Source organism: Schistocerca gregaria, chromosome 9 (assembly GCF_023897955.1).
Source record: "Schistocerca gregaria isolate iqSchGreg1 chromosome 9, iqSchGreg1.2, whole genome shotgun sequence".
Taxonomy (NCBI): domain Eukaryota; kingdom Metazoa; phylum Arthropoda; class Insecta; order Orthoptera; family Acrididae; genus Schistocerca; species Schistocerca gregaria.
In genome coordinates, this window is record NC_064928.1 from 77,489,309 (window position 1) to 77,509,976 (window position 20,668).

The 20,668-nt window shown below is 40.3% G+C and overlaps 1 protein-coding gene across 3 annotated transcripts in view; it reads right to left on the bottom strand.

The window, feature by feature from the left end:
• LOC126291728 (uncharacterized) overlaps positions 1 to 20,668 on the bottom strand; it is a 200,238-nt gene that overhangs the window by 136,958 nt on the left and 42,612 nt on the right. Inside the window, exon 1 of one of the 3 annotated variants that reach the window (XM_049985400.1) lies at positions 1,323 to 1,771. The exons of 1 other annotated variant lie outside the window; for it this stretch is intronic. The gene's annotated coding sequence lies outside the window, so the exon portion shown is untranslated. Of the gene's footprint in view, positions 1 to 432; positions 703 to 1,322; positions 1,772 to 20,668 lie in introns of those variants that run through there. One more of the 3 variants, XM_049985396.1, reaches the window with a different exon arrangement.

Genomic DNA, 20,668 nt, shown 5'->3' on the forward strand with positions numbered 1-20,668 from the left:
GATACGTAACTGAAGTGCAACAGTTTTCAGTCTTCATACATAAAAACATTGCATCTACATCCGTTCATCTCCTATCTTCGTTTTAAGTTTCAAAGCATAGGAACTATCATTAATAAATGTTTCTAATTTTAACAGGCCTCGAAGGACATGTAATAGACAAGATACTTCCTAATTGAAACGCGCTTGGTTATGCGAAGGGCAATTTTTAAAATCAACAATACTTTTTAACTATCGTAGCAAAACATTAATGCGGCACTTACTCCAAAAGCTAGTGGTACAAAAATCAGTGTCTAGATAGTTGAGGACGAAACAGTAAGCTAAATGGTTTACAGCAAAGCAAAAGTCTAAATTTTTGAATTTTTGTCAACAAATAATTTTTTAAATATACGTCTATATAAAAATCTAAAAAAATCAGACATTTCCCATACTCACCCCTTCGTGTACGTACCATAACTTGACGAAATCTTCTTTACCTTGCACTTCTTATGAAATTATTGCGATGTTCACAGAAGCGCAAACGTCACTTCACACTTTGCAGAGTGGAAAATACCGATGTCACACTATAGAAATGAAGCTTATACTTCTTAGTGGTTTCGCATTTCTCCAATTCTTCAGAAGTTCAAGTTGTTTTCTTCCTTCGTCAGCACACGGTTGTTGTCTGTCTTGGAAATCAGCACACACGTGAAACCGAGCGAGATAATGCACTAGCTAAGACGACTGACTCGTCTCCTTGGGAGGTGCGGCCTTCCGATCCATGTTGGACTAACCAAAATTGAGTTTTCCGTGTTTTCCCTAAATCATTTCAGCTGAAATCTGGGACAGATGAACCTTTAAATAGGTAGTGCATGATTTACATTTTCATCTTTGTCCACTTCGAATTGATGTTCCGACTGATTTCGACTTCATCGGGAAAACCTCTTAGCAACCTCTTTCTCTTCTTTTGCACACATGAAGACACGGGTATTATTTGAGTCAAACTACAGAAGGCCAACTCAGTGTTCGCTTTCAGGTGGTCAACCTTTAGCTGTTTCCCTCCAAGCATTTCAGTTTTTTGCTATACATCAAAATGAAGGCGTTTACTGGAGTGAAATCAGGTGAACCAGGTGGCATTTCAAAAGTCGTAAACGCCGTCCTGTTTGTAAACTTTATTTACGCATCATGTTTATGCTATCACTTCGGGCAAAACTGAAGTAGGTTATTAATTTACCATCTATACATTACTTACGATTTACAGCGCCTGTTGAGAAACTTATATCAATCGGGGCTTGCTCGGAAAGATGTAGATTTTCCGAGAACTAGTAAATATTGTTTTGCCGATTTACCTGTCCAGTCAGCTCCAAGGCAGGTTGATGCGACCATAACATGAAATGAACTGGAGCTAGTCCGATGCTGATCAAGCATTAGCTCACAAAACTATCTTCTCGTGGCATAATATTGCAACTAGAGAACACAAAAAGGACGTGAGGCTCATTCGTATAAAATCCATTGGAGTTGTTGGCGTGGAATGTTGGAATATTCTGGATGAAACCTTCCTTTGGTGTCTGTGATACTTCGATCTTAACAGCAAAACAACTAGGCGTTTCTGTTTCATCGATAAACGCTGTGTAACTTGCGTCGGGAAGACTTCCAATAGCTTCAGGTTTTCAAATATTTTCTAAGTGCCACGCAATGGCGGAGGCACATGAAATGTCTTTGAAATTCACATCGAACGCCACTAACACGACATTAGTAACTCTTTTAACGGAATTTCCGTAATGAACATCGAGAGAATAAAAACTGACTGCAACACCGACTGCATTCAACTGTCACTACAGTTACGTCTTGGTTCATTGTTGGGAACAGTGCAGCCAACATGCCAGATAGCCACTCTACTTTGGGTGTACCGTTGATTCTGTCATCATAAATATCGCAATCTGTTTGTTCCATCATACGTTACGTGATCGTCCCAGTCTCATTTCACTCTGTGAATGTCTTACACTACAACTTCTCAGTACTTTCAGTGCTTGCACTTTTTTAAAAACTGCAAACGATTGTACCACATACTTATCGATATCTTTCAAACTTTTTCTCTTAGCCTTTGCTTTGAAAATGGAAGATGTCTCAACCCAAGTAGATCTAGTGCGAGCCTTGTTCTAGCGTTTTATTCCCCTGTGCAATTTTTGACCGCATATCTGCCTCGCCATAGAATGTTGTTAGTTAGATTATACGATAACGATCTTGCAACTATATTCTTTCGCATTGTATATGGACTCACGAAATAGCAACCAATGGTATCTTCGTAACGTTATTCACAAACGATGAAAATCATACAAACTTTAATATAGTTGTATAGTAATTGATAACTGTACTTTCCAGTCAAAATACAGCACATTTTCATTTCAAATATTAAAGTTTGTATGATTTTGTCGTTGGTACTAAATTCTAAATTGGTACTAAATTCGGTAGCTATCTGTTTCTTGGATTCATCGTTACTGTTTATACTAGGTGAAAGCCGATCACCAATATATTTAAAGCCCGAAAGTATATTTGACGTAAAGGGTTAATTGAGACGGCCCTACATATTATGAATGCTGGTAGGGGATTCATGTTATATTAACAAAAGTGTCTTATCCATAGAGACAAGAACATAAATTTTTGTTCTTTCATATTGAACAATATCGGGAAGAGAAATCCAGCGATATAATTATTTGATTCGTCCCCTGAGAAACTAAGAAATAAAAAGGCATTTAAAAACGGGGGTTTCTGTTGTTCTTACTTCCTGGTTAATGGCGCTTGTATCGAACGTTAATTACTTTCTCTAAGGAATTGGTCAGTTGAGTATCACACGTCACTTCTGCAAATATATGTTTATTCTCCAACAGCTGATTCTAAAGAGGAGAGCATACTAGAAAATCAAACGTCTGATTACAAATGAGTATGTTCTGCGTAATTTGCGTTCAGTTTAAGCAAACCTATTTCTGCACGCATCTGAATGTCTATGGTGTCATGCCTCCTGAACAACACTGACGAGAAAAAATTCGCAGCACAAAAAATAATTAATGTAGAGTAATGAAATTTCGGAAATATATTTGTCTGGGTAACACATTTAAGTTGACACTGCCAAATCATTGGTTAACGTAGGCGCGAGATAAGCCTTTGCAAATGTCAAATGCGGATACATTAATAGCCGATGTAACCGACAGAATGCTGAATGCAGGCATACAAATGAGCATGCATTGTGTTGTACAGGTGCCATATGTCCGTTTGTGGGATGACTGTTGCACATGCTCGCTTAATACTGGATATTTTTAACATTTTTATGCACCGACAGCAACTGATATTGTTTATATAAGAACATACAGCCTACAGTTGCAGGTTAACTTTCTCGCGAAGCCTTCGCGGTCCGCATTCTCTAGTTACACGACGAGGCCCATACAACGGGCTTAAAGTTAATTAGTGCAGCTTGTTTAATAGAAGTGACAAAACATTGTGGTTATGCATCTAGTTTTATAAAGTTGACTTAGGACATGGCTTGTTTTAGGCAAACATTTAAATAATATTTTATGTAAGTACTACACGTTGCATCCTGTAGGATGACCATATCTAATATAATTTACTAGTACACTATAATAATAACTTTTTGCAGGTTCTGAAGAAGACGTTATTACTAACGTTGAAACCTAGGTAAACGATAAAGTTAACCTGCAACTGTAGGCTGTATATTCTTATATAAAGCTTAATACCGGGGCGGTTGTGTTGTACAGGTGCCGGATGTCAGTTTGTGGGATGGAGTTCGTTGCCTGTTGCACATGGTCGCTCAATACAGGGCCGGTTAACGCTGTTTGTGGGTGACACTGATGATATCCCGTATGTGCTCGATTGGAGACATTTCTGGTGATCTAGCACGCCAAGACAACATGTCAACACACTGTAGAGCATGTTGGCTTACAGCATATGTGGGCGAGCGTTGTTGTGTTGGAAAAGACACCCCTTGAACTGCTGTTCATGAATTTCAGCATAACAGTCCGAATCACCGGACTGATGTACAAATTTGCAGTCAGGGTGCGTGAGATAACCATGACAATGTTCGTGCTGTCATTTGAAATCGCACGCCAGACCATAACCCCATATATGACTCCAGTGTGTGTAGCATGCAGACAGGTCTGTTGCGGGACCTCAACTGACCTCCTTCTATAGTCCGTGAGACGAGTGATTGGTACTGACAGTTCCGGCAGGCAGACGGCGCTGTTGCCGAACGTGGCTCACAGCACGCGGCGCCCTCTCTGCTACACGCATTCTCTAGCAGCAGAAATAAAAGCGAGACAAAATACGAGTCGTATTGGTACGCGTGAATTTATTTAAAGTTGCTGCTTGAACTATATTAACTCGAAAACTGATAAGAGCTATTTAGTACAAGTATCTAAGATGCTGAAACATAATAAAGTTATTTGTTAAACTTCACAACTGAAATGAAAACTATTTTCGCAAGTTGTTGAAAATTAGCAGTTTTGGTTTCATTTGTTAAGTATTAGCATTATTAATTTGTTCTACTGCAAGCTACAGAATAATTTAGATAGAGTGGGATGTTCCCTTCTCTTATAATAGCTGTATAAATGACGACGAATAGCGTCTTTCTGAAAATCGTCCAAAGCTGTCACCTGCTTATTTCTCGGTCGCTTCTTTCCTGGTGTGTGCAGCTTTGTTGTGCCACTCTCTTCACAATCTACACTATACTGTTCTTTCCCTATCTTTACAACAGTGTTCTTACTTATTTTCAATGCTGCTGCAATTCTCTTCACAACCTGAACAACAGGAATTAAGGGCCCACCTTTGTCCTTTTCTGTCTCAAAGTAATCCCTCACAGAGCACACGAATTCACGGGCCTGGGTGTGTAGCACACTTTTCTTCCTCCGTTTCACTTCTTGTGTTGGGCTGGTACTACCCGCCGCACTAGACATTGTTTACAACGAAACATAAACAAAGAAACACTAAAAACAACAAAAACGAAATAAACTGTGAATTCCACTTCAGACAAACGACGAACGACCGCACCGCCTGCACGCGAGACACTGGTAAGTTTCATAAGCGCGCGCGACCGAGTTCCAGAGCGGCAACGTGGCCCTTGCTACCCGCTCAAAGTCAGACCGTCATTGGCTGCCTGCTTGCGGTCGCTAGGCAACGGAAAGACGCTACCGAGATGTCAGTACCAAAGACTCGTCTCCCAGACTATAATCATCACATGGACATCTCTGGCACCGAGGGAAACCCAGCCTTCATCAGAAAATACAACAGACTTCCACTCTGCCCTCATATGAGCTCTCGCTTGACGCCACTGAAGACGCAGCTGGCGGTGGTACAGTGTCAGTGAACGCAGGCTACAGGGCGTCTGGCTGTCCTTGAAGTAACCGATTTGTAACAGTTCGTTGTGTCTCTGTGGTGCTAACTAGTGCTCAAATTACTGCTGCAGATGCAAGACTCTGAAAATGACAGTCTTCCGTCTCGGTAGTCCTACGTGGCCGCACATTGTCACGATGTAACATTATGTGATTGCCTTATCACTTTAAATCATTCACTAATCGAGCAGTCGCTCGGCAACAGCTACAGTTAGCAAATAATGTTGCAAGAATGTAAAAGGTGAACGACCTGTGACGTAACTTGTTTATTGTCGAAGCGCCGTCAGAGATGCAGTGAGTTATTGACTTTGAAAACCGCGGCGCGAAAAACGGACAGAAGAAGAAAACTTTTACACATTTTCTTTTTTTTTATTTACGCGATATTCTCGATGAACTGTTACTCATTCTTCTCTTGTCTCTTGTAACTTGTGTCGGACGCGCATGTCTTGCCGCCGTATTATTACCGTTAAAAATAATATTATTTTAGTGTAAAGTAAAAGTGCAATACTAAAAGTGCAATACTGCATAGCAGCAAATTTATTGTGCGACGTGTATGTGAAAACGTCAAAGGAATTATTGTCATTACCAGAAGAGAAGTGCCAGTCAAAACGGCATCCATGTTAAATCTTTCATTGCAGATACGTTCTTCTATTAATTGCCATAAATTCAGATTGAAATGGAATTGGTGTATGGACTATTTATTTAGTGTAGAATATATGTCTCACTCCTTCATGAAGTTATTTAATTTTCTTCATGTTTCTGCCAAATAGAGAGTTCACAGTCACGAATTCTTTCGTTGAAATCGGACGGAAGTTGTATGCGGCGAAATATTTTCTCCGCGCCACATTCTACTGGTAAATGCATGATAAACTACGGTCCCTTAGGAAATTCATGTTGAGCTATCCAAAAGTAATTATATTTTGAATAGGCATTTACTCTCCTCTGCAGTGCAACTTCCGACTGATCAGACGATCCAACAAGAGGCAGTCGCATACGATCGGCGTTCGCAAATATATTTCCAGCACTGATTATAGCAATATGTAGTAGCACAAAAGAAACATATTGTTATAATTACTACGAACGGGCACGTTTATAACGTATGTTTATGTATACACATTACGTAAACATATCGTTATAACGACCACTGCTGGTTTGGTTAGTATCTGCATTTATGTTCAAGGTTGCATCAGCGTTGCGTGCGTAGATTCAGGCGGCCCGCCAGATATAATATTTGTGCCGGTTATTCTCATAGCGAAGACCGTAGCGCACGAGACATCTCCGCCTTTGACTCAGATTCGGTTCCTATTACCGTCCCACGTCCAACTTTGGTTTTACTCTTTTGTTCGGTTTTAGGAAATCACTAGCGTAGAACACTTCTGGCCACACAGTCTCTAGCAATCTGCTTGATAACGGCCTGATTGGCTACTTCAATGCTAATTAACTCGGAAACAGTGCAACATACTGAATTTTTTTCTGATGAGTCTTGCTCAGAACAACCTGTCCTGCAACATTCTTAAAAGCTTTTCAGATTATGTCTAACCACCATGTTTTTTTGTGTGTGTGTGTGTATGTGTGTGTGTGTGTGTGTGTGTGTGTGTGTGTGTGTGTGTTACGTGTGTACGAGGGTGAAACTGGGAAAAAGAAGCTAGTATGACATAAAAAAGGGGCAACCATTGAAACATCTACAAAGTTCTGGTACTGACGAACTGGAATTAGGCCTGAATAATAATAATAATAATAATAATAATAATAATAAGCAAATATCTGAAATCACACAACTGGCCATTAAAATAGATACACTACGAAGATGACGTGCTACAGACGCGAAATTTAACCGACAGGAAGAAGATGCTGTGATAAGCAAATGATTAGCTTTTCAGAGCAGTCACACAACGTTGGCGCCTGTGCGACACCTACAACATGCTGACATGAAGAAAGTTTCCAACCGATTTCTCATACACAAACAGCAGTTGACCGGCGTTGCATGGTGAAACGTTGTTGTGATGCCTCGTGTAAGGAGATAAAATGCGTACCATTGCGTTTCCGACTATGATAAAGGTCGGATTGTAGCCTATCGCGATTGCAGTTTATCGCATCGCGACATTGCTGCGTGCGTTGGTCGAGATCCAATGCCTGTTAGCAGAATATGGAATCGGTGGGTTCAGGAGGGTAATACGGAACGCCGTACTGGATCCCAACGCCCTCGTATCACTAGCGGTCGAGATGACAGGCATCTCATCCGCATGGCTGTAACGGATCGTACATCCACGCCTCGATCCCTGAGTCAACAGATGGGGACGTTTGCAAGACAACAACCATCTGCACGAACAGTTCGACGACGTTTGCACCAGAATGGACTATCAGCTCGGAGACCATGGTGTGCGGATACGCTTGACGCTGCATCACAGACAGGAGCGCCTGCGATGGTGTACTTAACGTTCCAACCTGGGTGCACGAATGGCAAAACGTCATATTTTCGGACGAATGCAGGCTCTGTTTACAGCACCATGATGATCGCATCCGTGTTTGCCGACATCGCGGTTGAACGCACATCGGAAGCGTGTATTCGTCATCGCCATACTGGCGTATCACACGGCGTTATGGTATGGGGTGCCATTGGTTACACGTTTCGGTCACCTCTTGTTCGCATTGACAGCACTTTGAACAGTGGACGTTTCATTTCAGATGTATTACGACCCGTAGATAATGCACGACCGTATGTTGCAGGTCCTGTACGGGCCTTTCTGGATACAGAAAATGTTCGACTGCTGCCCTGGCCAGCACATTCTCCAGATCTCTCACCAATTGAAAACGTCTGATCAATGGTGGCCGAGCAACTGGATCGTCACAATACGCCAGTCACTACTCTTGATGAACTGTGATATCGTGTTGAAGCTGCATAGGCAGCTGTACCTGTACATGGCATCCAAGCTCTGTTTGACTCAATGCTTAGGCGTATCAAGGCCGTCATTACGCCGAGAGGTGGTTGGTCTGGGTACTGATTTCTCAGGATCTGTGCACCCAAACTGCGTGAAAATGTAATCACATGTCAGTTCTAGTATAATATATTTCCCCGATGAATACCCGTTTATCATCTGCATTTCTTCTTGGTGTAGCAATTTTAATGGCCAGTAGTGTAGATGTTTAAGAAGAGTTACGTGAACAACAAAACTTGACAGATGGAGGAACGAATATATCCTAAAGTAAGTCTCTAAAACCGAAATTAACGATGTAACAAATTACGCAGAAAAATGGTTGGCATGTGTCAGACGGAAGAAAACGACAGACTCCCGTTACATTTGCAGAACTAGAGACCTTAAAGCGGTAAGACCACATCTGCTTACGACGGAGCAGTTCGAGTCATCTTTTTAATATATTGGTGTGTTTCGAAGTGTTAAGTTCTTAACGGGGCAAAAAAGAGCATCAAATCGATAGCTGTATCGGTTGCAGTCAGTCGCAGGTGTCGGCTTAATGCGCCCTCTTCTTCCGCCAGCTAGTGGTAATTAGTAAGCACCTCCGACATCTTGTCGCAGCCATAGACTGGGTGATAGTGGAGGGGAAGACTTCTAGCAGTTTCTAGGAGGAGGAGGAAATTTGGAAATTTGTGGTAAGTCGCTATGGGACCAAACTGCTGAGATCATCGGTCCCTAGGCTTACACACTACTTAATCTAACTTGAACTAACTTACGCTATGGAAAACACACACACCCATACCCGAGGGAGGACTCGAACCTCCGACGGGGGGAGCGGCGCGGACCGTGTCAAAGCGCCGCTACCCCGTGCGGCGAGCACGAGAAGATTAATGTTTAAATCCCGTCGGCAACGAGATCGTTAGAGACGGAGCACAAGTTAGGATTGGGAAAGGATAGAGAAGGAAAGCGGCGCTGCCCTTTCGAAGGAACCAACCCGGCATTTGCCATGAGCGATTGGAAGAAACCTAAATCAGGATGGCCGGACGCTGGTTCGAACGATCGTCCTCCCGAATGTGTGCTAACGCTCTCTCCGACCCCGTCACACATACGCCGTTCATCGAACAATCCCGACCAGTATTTGGAACACAACTGTGTAGTCTAAGCGTAAAGTTCCACTGTCAAAAATGAACTACTATGTAATGTTCGCAGCAGCGTCAGTTGATCTCCGTAAGTCGACTGATACTAGCAATATATATATATATATATATATATATATATATATATATATATATATATATATATATATAATCGAGCACTGCAATTTATTAAATAATTTTGGGACTCTTTGTTTTGGGAAAGCGGCTAGTTGGTTCATAAATAGCTCAAAATCACCAGCTGGAACCCAGTATGTTGTGGCTATTGCTATTAACCTTCCAAGAATTTCTGCCTCTACGCACAAGCTTCAAATGGCTGCCGACTGAAAAACCTACAGATTATCAATCTATCCCTACTAATATTTTAAATGCGAAAGTAACTCTTTATGTTAAGCTTTCACGACCCAACCGATTTTGATAAAAGTTGGTGTGAATGGAGCTTGAACGCTAAGGTAGAACACAGGCTACTTTAGAAAGTGTGTGGTACAAGATATTTATTGATCTGAAGAATACAACGCGAAATATGGAACAATAATTACTCTTTGAAAAAGCTATTTACTCTTTGACTTTTAAACAACTTGATTATATTTGTGCAAATCCGTTTATTTCTCGATATTTCCTACATAATACGATTCAGCGCAATGACTACAACTCTTATTCAGTCATCAGCGTCTTCAATTCATACCTCCATACTGATTCAGTCACAAACCCGTCGCATTTCAGTCTCTGAGAGTCACGCATTTCTTATACCTTCTGAGACCCTTGAAACTCATTGCGTCGGCTCCGTTTAAATGCTGTACGACAAACAGAGAAACTTCGTGCGTTCACATATAGAATGTGGGAGGCTTTTAGTGACGCTACATTTGATTATGGTATGTTAGCGCAACATCAGGTGACATTATTATACGTGCAAATATTATAAAATTTGTGCTGCACTACAAATTATTTATTTTCTTTCTTTGTCAATTTAAAGCCGTTTAATAATCTCAGAACGTCCGCCCCCGGTAGCTGAGTGGTCAGCGTGACAAACTATCAATCCAAAGGGCCCGGATTCGATTCCCGGCTGGGTCGGAGATTTTCTCCCTCAGGGACTGGGTGTTGTGTTGTCCTAATCATCATCGTTTCATCCCCATTGACGCGCAAGTCGCCGAAGTGGCGTCAAATCGAAAGACTTGCACCAGGCGAACGGTCTACCCGACGGGAGGCCCTCGTCACACGACATTTCATTATATGAGAAAGTCCACATTTTACTTTAGTACCACCATGAGTATTAACCATAACTAAATTACTGGCAGAGCATGGTCTTCTGGTTAGCATTCCTACCTATCGATCATGAGGTCCTGGGTTCGGCTCTTGGCTGTATTGGATTTTATCAATTTGGGACAGCACGTGTAAGTTTTCCTCATCATATTATCATCATCGACACGCAAGTCACCGAAGAGGCGTCAAATATAAAGCACAAGGGGACCAAACATCCTGAACAGCGCCTCCCAGCCAATGAGGCAATACACACAGCGCTGTAATGGATAACAGCTTGAATACAATGCTCACACAATTATCAATTTGTAATCCATAGTTCCATACTGATATTACTCTGTCAGTTAAGTTTTCATGACTAAATCGCTGAATTGATTTCGATGAAATTTGGTGTGGAGATACAATAGGTCAGGCTGTTGCAGCTCGTCTGCTCCGTTGTTAGCCGCGGGGCGCTCCCTGCTCCAGGGAGCCGCGTCGCTCGCTGTCACCAGTCGAGTGGGCCGCCACGCCGGCACGTGGCACGGCTGGCTGAGGCCGGCGGTAGGGCAAGCGTTCTGACGAGCCAGCTGCGTCTTACAAGATCGAGAACCTCATACCCTCAGCTCAGGGGCGGGCAGTTAACAGGTGTACTGCGCTCACACAGGGGCAAGCTGGCCACCCGCTTATCTCCCCTCTCCACCATACCTTCTGTCCTCTCCTTCCTCTGTAATGCGTTTTGTTTCCTAGTTTGCTTTATTGAATGATGGAATAAGGTTAGAAGGAGGGCTTGAAAGAAATCATGGTTTGAAAGAGTACCTATTAACTACGTTACGTTTTGTTTAATTATCACAGGTTAATATCTGGAACAAAATTTCTACGTACAGACAAGCGCACACAGTTACGTAAATTTTCTTCACTTATGTTTGCTCTTAACCGAGGCTTATTAATTCAGCAAATGGTTTTCCAGCTCTCCCAATATTAAGCGCAATTTTATAACTTCCACGTACCGCTGGGCTATTATTGTTGTCGTCCTGAAAAACTGAAAACAGTGCTCCATAAAATGTTAAATCAGTTAGATGAGAGACATGACGAAAGAAAGTAGCAGATCTCTCGTGACAACAGCAACTAGGACAGATTCATCAAATATCGTCAGATCGCTCTTCTTAAGCTCAGTCAATTTCCCCCTCCGCTCAGAATCCGACAATAAATTGTACTCGTCCTTGTGAAATTTATTATAATGGCCTTCAATACTAAACTTCTGCTGACCAGAGAGAATACTGCCACATATTAAAAATTTGCGAATTTTCACGTTTTTGCAAAAAAAAAAAGATTCTCCCATTACTTTTAAAAGATAGCAGATCTCCACTTCTCCGTTTCCTCGTTTCACTCTGCATTTTCCGGTTCTTGAAATACAAAATTCACTATGTAGTGGTCGCTTCGCATCAGCGTTCGCGACTTAGCCTGGCACTACACCGCCGCAACCTGCCGGCTGTCGCCACAGCCCCATTCGACGGTTGCACGTGAGCAGCACACGTGCAGCGCTGTGTGCTTATGAGCCGCGTGCAACGTTTCCCGCCCCTGTCTTAGCTGCTAAGACGTGGTGACATGCTACACCAGGAAATACGATGTTCAGGAAATAAATAAGAAACAACTGTTTTACAAGAAATTGCATACTAGTAGGTTGACATGTAGGTTGTAGGTTGACATTTTCTTTTCATTATAAGATCGGAAATATCAGGCGTCAAAGTGTTCGCAGCATTAATGCGGAGAATGGCCTTTATTGTTGCATCCGGAAGAAACGATCGTTCCTTACTTTTTACTCTTTTCATTGCTGAGAAAAGCTGCTCACAACAGTACATAGATCCAAACTGTTGCACATGATCTGTGTGGCATCGTTGTGAAGCTTAGGAGATGTTTTTTGCTGTAATGAACGATACCATCGTGACAAATCCAACGTGTTGTAGTACCTCTATTTCAACAAAGTTGAATTTAGCAAATCAGTAATCTCCAATGGAAGTGACAATGACAAGTCATCGGGGGAATCTGAAAACGGAGTGCTGAACACCTTAAGTTCCATTTCCAAACTAGTTACGTCTCGGAATCGTGTTTCAAACGACTTGATGAGCTGCTGTAACTTTGCTTGGTAATCTCCGAAAGTAGTACCTTCAGGTAGTTTGTAAGAGATCCATAATGAAAGAATTTGTTGCTAGCGCACTCGAGCTGATGTAATTTCGATGTATTGCTCACTCGCTGCCTGCGATATGTAAGCTAGAAGAGAATCTGAGACCAAAGAGCAGTATTGACTGCAGCAAGAACTGTGTGTTAGTAGGAGTAAGTAGTTGCTAGCGAGCAGTCGTGTCTGGTGTATCGTGTTGGCTGGGCCGGTCGTGTGCAGCGATGGCGGAGCCTAAGCGTTGTACGATAAGGTAAAAGCAGCCTCGCGCATATGTAGTATTGTTACATCAAGTCCCATGTAAATGTTTTAAAAAAATCTGTTAATAATAATCTTTCTCATAAAAAGTAACTTTTGACATTCACCTCAATTTAAAGAATTCACTAATTTCTCCAATCCTTGGCCATCCCAATTATTGAAAAGAAAAATCAGTTCTTTCCTTTTATATAAGACAAATCTATCGGCCAGCATTGCACTTAGCTGCGCCAGGAAAATTTCTTATAGGAGCAGATACATACGCGTTATCCGGCGATCTAATTAAGGTAAGATTTTTGAGTTTATTCAGAATGATGTATCAGGGCCATGACGCAGCACTGCTGACGTCCAAAATTTACCAGGTTAAATTGACTGTCTATTATGGAAAGGTTATAAGTGACCCACATTTTTTTATTGAGAGATTAGTCACAATTTATTATTGATAGGTTACGCAATTTATTTTTTGGGTGGTTACTCTAAATGAGAATATTATTCATATTATTTTATTTTTTGTGGGGAGGTTACATTTGGCGACAACCGGCCAGGATCGTATTTTTGTGAATTTCTGAGAAGTAGTCAGCTATATATCTGCTCTTAGTTACTTAATATTTAAAGTAGTTTGTCACTTTTTCTTTCACAGGTCATCGGCAATTTAATGCTCTTTCTTGTAACTGTATTTGTTCCATTTTTGCTTCGTCTTTGTTTGATTTTAGTGCTTAACTTTGAGTTGTGGAAATGCCGCGAAAAACTGCTAACAATACATCGCCAGTCGTAATGGGTGAAAAAGCCGACTTTAATAATTTGACTGATAATACTAGCGACACTCACTGTCTTGATGATAATCCTCCAGTTACAGACAATCAGTGCGTACCGACCACCAATAATGATTCTAGTCTAAATGATGAGCAAACAAATTCAATTGTGTCCAATGTAAATTTAACGACAATTGATGACGCGGCACTTTCCGTTACAATGAACGCTGTCCAGGTTGACACGCCTGATTTGCAAAATTTACGTAGCGAACAGATAATTGTTTCTAACGAAGGTGAACAACATACACAAAACACGTCAGATTTATTTGATTCCGTTCTAGTGGCCAACAGTGCACATCCGATTAGCGAACCTTTTCGTGAATCAGACAATGACCAAATGGTTTCACAAAACGTGACAAATGCAGATACACCATCACACTATACAGAGAATAGAGTCGGTAAATTTGGCTTGGATCAAATTGTAGCATTATTGCTACAATTCAATGAAAAACAAGACGTCAGTTTCAAACGACTTAATGAATCGGACAAACAACTTAATGAAAAACTAGACAACAATTCCAAATAACTTAATAAAAATCTCAAACAGATTAATGAAAAACTTGACACCTCTAGTGAGCAGCTTACTGAACGGATTACAGCCGTTGCCGAGCAGTGTAATGAAACTAAAAAACAGCTACGTGAGGAAATTAAGGCTAGTGCTAGGAATAGTAGAGAAGAAATTAGATCCGTTGCACAAGAAATATGTAATACACATGCAGCCACAACCAAATTACTTAGAGATGAAATTAGTGCAGTCGCTAAACAATGTTCTGAAAGCGCAACACAGTTACGCGACGAGTTTAAATTAATGTCAGCAGAACTTTCACGCACACTGGATGCGAAAGTAGACAAGAAATTCGAACAACAGAACAGCCTAATTGACGAACGTTTTGATCACCACCTACAAAACAGTGAAACGCGTTACCGTAAATTCATACAGGAACAGAACAGAGTAAAGAAACAAGTCATGGAAACAATTACTGCACAGAGACAGGAAGATAAGCGTAAATTATTTACGAAAGCAAAAACATACGTAGACAATAACATTGCTACAGTATCAGACGAAATCACTACTATTAAACAGTTGAACACCGAATTGCATGATGAAATCTCCGATCTTAAAACAAAAACAGACACACACACAGTAGACTTTCAGACAGTGACCAACAGACTTGAACAATTAGAATTAATACAGGATCCCGATGCCATTAAAGCAGACGTTAAGAAATTGAACAAAACTACCCGTAAAATCCAAAAACAAATTAATGCTTGTGACACTAAAAATGATGATCAGGTTAAAGCATTGACTGAAAAATTTGATGAATTGGCCAGTCGTATTGACGTTATCGAAAACAACAATGACACCAAATCAGACGATACGTCACCAGTTTCGTTTAATCAAACACCCGAATTCCAAAATTTACAGCAGACTATTAGTGAGATAGGTTCGTCCAATAATACATTACGTAGAAAATTCTCATCTTTACAGCACGAATTGACGGAGATGAAAAATATTTCAGCCTTTAACATATCACAGCATGCGCCACTTTCCGAACATTTCTCACACTCACACAGCCAGTACAATTTAGGTAATTTACAGAGAGTACGTGACTTAGATTCCGAACAGTCACAGACAAACAGATTATCATACAGTGCTGAACCTGTTCAGACATTCAGAGACGAAAATTTTGATTACAAGCAATTTTTATCCGTAAAAAAATCTAAGGTGTTTAATAATGACAGATCACAGATTCACGCTTTGGACTGGATACGACAATTTGCTTTTGTATTTTCACCAGCTTTGCCTGTAATGCAGAAACTAGAATTGGACTGGATGCAACAACTTCTTTTTGAATTTTCACCGGCATTGCCTGTAACGCAGAAACTAAAATTTATTTGCAGCGCGTAAGTGACCTCAGGGGATTCATTACACTTGGATGAATATGTGCCGTAGCGTGCACAGGGCCCCGAGCCGTAGTAGTGCTACTTCATGTTTAGTTTTCTGCACTGCTGCCTTCTCTTTTACTATCCTTTATATCTATCAAAACAGCTCTTCGACTATCGATCTATCTAGAATTAGGAATGAGTAATGAAAACCTGATATGACAAGTTTTACCGAAAGTGACAGTTTTCATTAGACACTCCCGAAATAACAAGTAATATCAGTATAATTTTAATAACAAACCATATGTTAATAATCAGTATGTACAAAATTTTCAGCAATCGCAGACACATTTTGGCAACAATAGAGGGTTTTCTCAGCAACAGCATCAAAAGCAGTCGGTTGGCATACCTAACCAACAATGCAGTCTGCAAGGTCAACCAAGCTTTAATGTTTCGCCGCCTACACGTATAGCGTCGGCTCCACCAAATAGTAACGCACAGCATCAAGGAAATCACTACAAAACACATCATTTCAACTCCTATCACAAGGCGCCGTATAGTAATAACTATCATAACAGACGTAAAAGTAATGAGCACAGTTTTCAGCGTAACAGTCGGTCTTACCAGCAGCAGAATCATCGGCCACAGTTATCATGAATGAACCAGACAGTAGATATCATCCCGAACGTAATACGTCAGGGAGAAATAACAGAACAGTACAAATAGTGGAAATGCCACAGCATTCTCCCGCAAATAACAGCACGTCAGATAGAATTTGACTAGATACAGCACAGATTGAACCTTCCAGCGATGTAAGCAATACTTTTGATACACAGACTCTTGTTCACGAAAATGTTATTACTTTTGACTGCATCCGAGACACTCTTTTGCAGGAAAAACCAGTTATTCAAAAAACCATTTCCCACCCTGTCATTGAAGTAAAGATTGGATCATTCAAATTTTCAGCAGTAATCGACTTTGGATCACCTATGTCAGTTATAAATGAGGAAACTTTCAACGAATGTAACGAAGAGAATATTTATCCTACGTTACCATTAGGCAAAACTAAAGTAAAAGGAGCAGTATCTGGTAAAGGAGTAGATGTAAAATTACAGACACACTTATCGTTTTGTATTGCAGGTCATACGTTCCACTCAAATTTTTGGATTATTCCCTTATTGACAACAGACGTTATTTTAGGTACGAATTTTTTGGTACAACACGACGCAATTATTGACTTTCAAAATTCCTGTTTAATGTTAAAGGATAAAAATGTACAACTGGCATTAGAATTTCAGCACTCTTTACCTGCAGAAGAACAAACAATTAATCGGACAGAGGTCATTCTGCATCACGTAACATAAACTGTCATTCCACATTGTTCACAGATACGTATGTTCACAACTACAATACACCAGACGAAGCCGACTATGACGTTATACAAATGATTTCGGATAATGTTAAACAGAGCAGTGCAAATACAGACGACGAACGTACGCAACTACGCAAAATTATTTTACAGCAAGCTCCAGTTTTTGACAACATCCCTGGTGCTATGTCCGGTTTCATGTATGAATTCAAGTTAAACAGCACGACACATTTAAAGCTGAACATTATCCCATTCCGTATATTCACAGAGAACAGGTTAAGAAAGACTTGCAAGCTGTGCTTGACCAAGGTATTATTGAACCAGCAATTAGTCCGTACATAAACCCGCTTCATATTGTTAAGAAAAAGGATGGATCACTTCTACTCGTACTTGATTGGCGTCACATCAATGACATTATTATTAATGAAACAGATCGCCCTCAAACACTAGAAGAACTTCTACAGAAATTTCATGGTACTGCTGTTTATTCCACATTAGATTTGAAATCGGGATTTTGGCAAATTCAGCTCCATCCGAACTGCAGAAAGTACACAGCATTTCTCTGTTTTGGTGATTGTTATCAATTTTGTAAATTACCGTTCGGTTTAACAATTTCTTCAGCAGCATTTATTCGCGGTTTGAATACTATACTTCCGACAGAACTTACAGACAGAATCACAACGTATGTAGACGACATTCTTATTGCAGAAGCTAACTGGTCTGAACACAATTTGATTCTGGAACAACTGTTGCAAACTTTTCGTGCATGAGGACTGACAGTTAATCTTAGAAAAGCGCACTTTGGCAGAACTTCCATAAAATTTCTGGGACATGTAATTTCAGCCGAAGGCATTGCGCTGAGCCGGAAAAACTCCAAGCTTTACGTGACATTACTGTTCCAACGACGAAGAAGCAACTACGTAGCTTTCTGGGCTTAATTAACTTTTTCCGTAAATTTATTCATTACTCTGCTTTAGACACCCCTAGATTGTTCCAACTGACGGGTAAAAACACCATTTGGTCCTGGGATAGCCAAGCGCAGTCTGAACTTGTCAATCTGAAACATGCCTTATTGAATGCACCCCTTTTATCACATCCAAATCTTACTAGAAATTTTTCCATTGCCACCGACAGTTCTAACACAGCTTTAGGCGTACACATTTTTCAGGAAATTGAAGACGGTACTACAGTAATTAAAAACATCGCCTTTGCAAGTCCCATTCTGTCACCAGCTGAACGTAATTATTCTGTCACAGAACTTCATTATGAGTTGATGGGCATTTACCCGATTTAGGCATTTTCTTTATGGAAGACATACTACCGTTTACACAAACCACAGAGCTATACAGTTTTTACTTTCCGCTAAATTTACACATGACAGATTAAGCAGATGGAAACTTTATTTACAGGAATTTAATTTTACAATTGTTCACATTCCCGGTACACAAAATATTGTAGCAGACGCACTATCCCGTTCTCTCTTCAACAATCAGCAAGACATCGCTACCAACTTCTGCCAAGCAAATTCTAGCGTCATGTATATTCAACATGTCGCATTTGAAAATTTCATTTCATCGTCATTACGAGACATAGCACAAGAGCAGAGTGAAGACAACGTATGGAAAGAAATTAAACACCTTTGGCAAGATAAGAATAACGTTACCATTAGAAACCATTACACGCTACGCAATAACATTATGTTCCGCCGCTCTCATCCTGACGGCAACAACTGGTTATTATGCATTCCTGACGAGCTTGTTAACAAATTAATTTGGTATACTCATTTGAGTTACGCACATTATGGAGCCAGGAAATGTTTTCTTATACTGAGACAGAACAGTTATTTTGCCAACATGGAGAAACGTATTCGACGAGTTGTAGCGTCATGTACAATCTGCCGGGAAGCTAAATCAGACACGACTTCACATATTCCTCCGTTACATCCCATTGTACCTGTTAAATTGAGACACATGGCCGCTGTAGACATTTTTGGTCCGATTCCCAAAACTAATAGAGGTTTTTGCTACATCTTTGTCGCTGTTGAACTCACTTCGAAATTTGTTACCTTCACTCCGTTGCGCAAAGCTACTGCTATTTCGAATGCATTTGTAAAACATTTTTTATTTCATGTAGGGCATGTATTGAAAGTAATTTCGGACAATGGACCACAATTTCGATCTGCGATATGGACACGTATGTTACGAGCTAGAAACATTTCTCCGATCTATATATCCAAGTATCACGCTTCTTCGAACCCTTGTGAACGACTGATGAAAGAAATTGGTAAATTATGTAGAATATACTGCCATAAAAGACATATTGATTGGGATACACACATACTCTCATTCCAGGATGTAATTAACTCCATACCAAATGAATCTACTATGCTATCTCCGACTGTTATATTGAAAAATGTTGAACCACCTAACAAAATCAAAGAATTAGTATCCTTTCCTACATCTCGTCGACTACGCCACCATGAAATAATTGAGATTGCGCTCAGCAACATCAAACGTGCCGCAGAGCGCCGGAGAAGACAGCAAAAACAGGTTTGTACACGCCGTGACTTTCACATTGGACAGAAGATATTAGTACGCACACACTATTTATCCAACAGAGGAAAGAGTAGATGCAGTAAATTTGAACTGCTATACGCAGGTCCATACAGAATTCGCAGCATTCCTCATCCCAATGTGGTACATGTTGAAACTTTGAGAACCAGAAAAAGCAAAGGCAATCACCATGTCTCCAATATTAAACCCTTTATTGAATGAATATACTTTATGATTTATCACATTTTAATGCCTTTTCCGGTTATTGATATGAACATTTACTGATGATTATCATATTTTTTCTTGGCAAGTGCCCGGCAAGGTAAGGTTAGCAGGTCGCTTTTCTTGTCGTTGTATATCAGACCGTGCACATTTTCGATTTTGTGTATATATGACTGTTTTCCTATCGAAAGTAGAATTTTTGTCTGTATGCACTATGAAATGTTTAAGATGTAACAAACACCAGTTGACATTGACATTTTGCATTATGATATCTCAACATCTTGACTATTTTACATTTTTTGCTACTACATTATGATACTGTGTGTACATTTTTTGCACTTGAAAACTGTCTATGTTTTTGACCTAATACGTTTTCTGTCATGCTATGCTGTATGATTAATTATATTACTAGAAACAAGTTTTTATTTAATGAGTATATGAATTAAATGCAAGATATTAATCCTTATTCATCATTTTTCAGAAAGCAATACCGTGTAAAAGAAATGAATTAAACAACTACAATGGTTTACTATGAAATGGAAATTTTACCATCAGAATGAAGGAAAGAAAATGCAATATCTTGTCATGAAGAGTAAATGGATCAGAATTAACAAGCATTAACCAGAATATACTGTACACATCGTATAATTGCAGTCTTGACAAATTATTTTTCTTTCAGAATATAAGGGGATTGATGCACGCTGTCAGACAGAACTACAGATGTTAA